This window comes from Arachis hypogaea, chromosome 10, assembly GCF_003086295.3.
Source record: "Arachis hypogaea cultivar Tifrunner chromosome 10, arahy.Tifrunner.gnm2.J5K5, whole genome shotgun sequence".
In the NCBI taxonomy this organism is placed as follows: domain Eukaryota; kingdom Viridiplantae; phylum Streptophyta; class Magnoliopsida; order Fabales; family Fabaceae; genus Arachis; species Arachis hypogaea.
Genome location: NC_092045.1, coordinates 83,781,712 through 83,786,223, shown reverse-complemented (window position 1 = coordinate 83,786,223; position 4,512 = coordinate 83,781,712). Strand labels below are relative to the sequence as shown.

Here is a 4,512-nt window from a genome sequence, read left to right as displayed (position 1 = left end):
TTTGATCTTCTCTAATTTCATGGAGGATGATGGAGTGTTCTTGATGCTCCACCCTTAGTTGTCCCATGTTGGAACTCAATTCTCCTAGGGAGGTGTTTAGTTGCTCCCAATAGTTTTGTGGAGGAAAATGCATCCCTTGAGGAATCTCAGGGATCTCATGATGAGTAGGGTCTCTTGTGTGCTCCATCCTCTTCTTAGTGATGGGCTTGTCCTCATCAATGGGGATGTCTCCCTCTATGTCAACTCCAACTGAATAACAGAGGTGACAAATGAGATGAGGGAAGGCTAGCCTTGCCAAGGTAGAGGACTTGTCCGCCACCTTATAAAGCTCTTGAGCTATAACCTCATGAACTTCTATTCCTTCTCCAATCATGATGCTATGAATCATGATAGCCCGGTCTATGGTAACTTCGGACCGGTTGCTAGTGGGAATGATTGAGCGTTGGATAAACTCCAACCATCCTCTAGCCACGGGTTTGAGGTCATGCCTTCTCAATTGAACCGGCTTCCCTCTTGAATCTCTCTTCCATTGGGCGCCCTCTTCACATATGACTGTGAGGACTTGGTCCAACCTTTGATCAAAGTTGACCCTTCTAGTGTAAGGATGTTCATCTCTTTGCATCATGGGCAAATTGAATGCCAACCTTACACTTTCCGGACTAAAATCCAAGTATTTCCCCCGAACCATAGTAAGATAATTCTTTGGATCCGGGTTCACACTTTGATCATGGTTCTTGGTGATCCATGCATTGGCATAGAACTCTTGAACCATTAAGATTCCGACTTGTTGAATGGGGTTGGTAAGAACTTCCCAACCTCTTCTTCGGATCTCATGTCGGATCTCCGGATATTCACTCTTTTTGAGTGAAAAAGGGACCTCGGGGATCACCTTCTTCAAGGCCACAACTTCATAGAAGTGGTCTTGATGCACCCTTGAGATGAATCTTTCCATCTCCCATGACTCGGAGGTGGAAGCTTTTGCCTTCCCTTTCCTCTTTCTAGAGGTTTCTCCGGCCTTGGATGCCATAAATGGTTATGGAAAAACAAAAAGCAATGCTTTTACCACACCAAACTTAAAGGGTTTGCTCGTCCTCGAGCAAATTAAGAAAGAAGAGAGTAGAAGAAGAAGAAATGAAGGAGATGGGAATGGCTTTTGTTTTCGGCCAAGAAGGGGAAGAAGTGGTGTTTAGGTTGTGTGAAAATGAAGGAGTGAAAAAGGGTATATATAGGAGTGGGGGAAGGGTAGGGTTCGGTCAATTGAGGGTGGGTTTGGGTGGGAAAGTGGTTTGAATTTGAATGGTGAGGTAGGTGGGGTTTTATGAGGGATGGATGTGAGTGGTGAAGAGAAAGAAGGGATTTGATAGGTGAAGGGTTTTTGGGGAAGAGGTGTTAAGGTGATTGGTGGATGGGGAAGAAGAGAGAGAGTGGTAGGGTAGGTCGGGATACTGTGGGGTCCACAGATCCTTAGGTGTCAAGGAAAAGTCATCCCTGCACCAAATGGCATGCAAAATTGCGTTTTTAGCCATTTCTGGCGTTAAACGCCGGGCTGGTGCCCATTTCTGGCATTTAACGCCAGCTTCTTTCCCTTTTCTGGCGTTTAACGCCAGTCTGGTGCCCCTTTCTGGCGTTAAACGCCCAGAATGGTGCCAGACTGGGCGTTAAACGCCCAACAGCTAGCCTTACTGGCGTTTAAACGCCAGTACGCTCTCCTCCAGGGTGTGCTGTTTTTCCTTCTGCTTTTCATTCTGTTTTTGCTTTTTTCATTGATTTTGTGACTTCTCATGATCATCAACCTACAAAAAAAAAACATAAAATAACAAGGAAATAGATAAAATATAACATTGGGTTGCCTCCCAACAAGCGCTTCTTTAATGTCAGTAGCTTGACAGTGGGCTCTCATGGAGCCTCACAGATGCTCAGAGCCATGTTGGAACCTCCCAACACCAAACTTAGAGTTTGAATGTGGGGGTTCAACACCAAACTTAGGAGTTGGTGGTGGCCTCCCAACACCAAACTTAGAGTTTGACTGTGGGGGCTCTGTTTGGCTCTGTTTTGAGAGGAGCTCTTCATGCTTCCTCTCCATGGTGACAGAGGGATATCCTTGGGCCTTAAACACCAAGGATTCTTCATTCACTTGAATGATCAATTCTCCTCTATCAACATTTATCACAGCCTTTGCTGTGGCTAGGAAGGGTCTGCCAAGGATGATGGATTCATCCATGCACTTCCCAGTCTCTAGGACTATGAAATCAGTAGGGATGTAATGGTCTTCAACTTTTACCAGAACATCCTCTACAAGTCCATAGGCTTGTTTTCTTGAATTGTCTGCCATCTCTAGTGAGATTTTTGCAGCTTGCACCTCAGAGATTCCTAACTTCTCCATTACAGAGAGAGGCATGAGGTTTACACTTGACCCTAAGTCACACAAGGCCTTCTTGAAGGTCATGGTGCCTATGGTACAAGGTATTGAAAACTTCCCAGGATCCTGTCTCTTTTGAGGCAATTTCTGCCTACACAAGTCATCCAGTTCTTTGGTGAGCAAATGGGTTTCATCCTCCCAAGTCTCATTTCCAAACAACTTGTCATTTAGCTTCATGATTGCTCCAAGGTATTTAGCAACTTGCTCTTCAGTGACATACTCATCCTCTTCAGAGGAAGAATACTCATCAGAGCTCATGAATGGCAGAAGTAAGTCCAATGGAATCTCTATGGTCTCATTTTGAGCCTCAGATTCCCATGGTTCCTCATTGGGGAACTCGTTGGAGGCCAGTGGATGTCCATTGAGGTCTTCCTCAGTGGCGTTCACTGCCTCTCCTCCCTCCCAAATTCGGCCATGTTGATGGCCTTGCACTCTCCTTTTGGATTTTCTTCTGTATTGCTTGGGAGAGTACTAGGGGGGAGTTCAGTAATTTTCTTGCTCAGCTGTCCCACTTGTGCCTCCAAATTTCTAATGGAGGACCTTGTTTCAGTCATGAAACTTTGAGTGGTTTTGATTAGATCAGAGACCATGGTTGCTAAGTCAGAGGTATTCTGCTTAGAACTCTCTGTCTGTTGCTGAGAAGATGATGGAAAAGGCTTGCTATTGCTAAACCTGTTTCTTCCACCATTATTGTTGTTGAAACCTTGTTGAGGTCTCTGTTGATCCTTCCATGAGAAATTTGGATGATTTCTCCATGAAGGATTATAGGTGTTTCCATAGGATTCTCCCATGTAATTCACCTCTTCCATTGAAGGGTTCTCAGGATCATAAGCTTCTTCCTTAGATGAAGCTTCCTTAGTACTGCTTGGTGCATTTTGCATTCCAGACAGACTTTGAGAAATCATATTGACTTGTTGAGTCAATATTTTGTTCTGAGCCAATATGGCATTCAGAGTGTCAATCTCAAGAACTCCTTTCTTCTGACTAGTCCCATTGTTCACAGGATTTCTTTCAGAAGTGTACATGAATTGGTTATTTGCAACCATTTCAATCAGCTCTTGAGCTTCTGTAGGCGTCTTCTTCAGATGAAGAGATCCTCCAGCAGAGCTATCCAAAGACATTTTGGATAGTTCAGAGAGACCATCATAGAAAGTACCTATGATGCTTCATTCAGAAAGCATATCAGAAGGACACTTTCTGATTAATTGTTTGTATCTTTCCCAAGCTTCATAGAGGGATTCTCCTTCCTTCTGTCTGAAGGTTTGGACTTCCACTCTAAGCTTACTCAATTTTTGAGGTGGAAAGAACTTTGCCAAGAAGGCATTGACTAGCTTTTCCCAAGAGTCCAGGCTTTCTTTAGATTGTGAGTCCAACCATGTCCTAGCTCTGTCTCTTACAGCAAAAGGGAATAGCATGAGTCTGTAGACCTCAGGGTCAACCCCATTAGTCTTGACAGTGTCACAGATTTGCAAGAATTCAGCTAAAAACTGATGAGGATCTTCCAATGGAAGTCCATGGAACTTGCAATTCTGTTGCATTAGAGAAACTAATTGAGGCTTAAGCTCAAAGTTGTTTGCTCCAATGGCAGGGATAGAGATGCTTCTCCCATAGAAGTCGGGAGTAGGTGCAGTAAAGTCACCCAGCACCTTCCTTGCATTGTTGGCATTGTTGTTGTTCTCGGCTGCCATGTGTTCTTCTTCTTTGAAGATTTCTGTTAGGTCCTCTACAGAGAGTTGTGCCTTAGCTTCTCTTAGTTTTCGCTTCAAGGTCCTTTCAAGTTCAGGATTAGCCTCAACAAGAATGCTTTTGTCCTTGCTCCTGCTCATAAGAAAGAGAAGGGAACAAGAAAATGTGGAATCCTCTATGTCACAGTATAGAGATTCCTTAAGGTGTCAGAGGAAAAGAAAAATAGAAGGCAGAAGTAGAAAATTCGAACTTATCAAAGAAGATGGAGTTCGAATTTTGCATTAAGGAATAGTGTTAGTTCATAAATAGAAGGATGTGAGAAGAAGGGAAGTAATTTTCGAAAATTAAGTAAAAGATTTTGAAAACATTTTGAAAAACTTTGATTGATAATTTTCGAAAACAAAAGT

General features: G+C 43.4%; 1 non-coding gene across 1 annotated transcript; it reads left to right on the top strand.

Moving 5' to 3' along the window:
* Positions 1 to 3,594: 3,594 nt before the first annotated feature.
* LOC112719283 (small nucleolar RNA R71) lies at positions 3,595 to 3,702 on the top strand. Its single transcript, XR_003161590.1, has one exon. It is a non-coding gene; the product is annotated as a small nucleolar RNA R71 (small nucleolar RNA).
* The last annotated feature ends 810 nt before the right edge of the window (positions 3,703 to 4,512 follow it).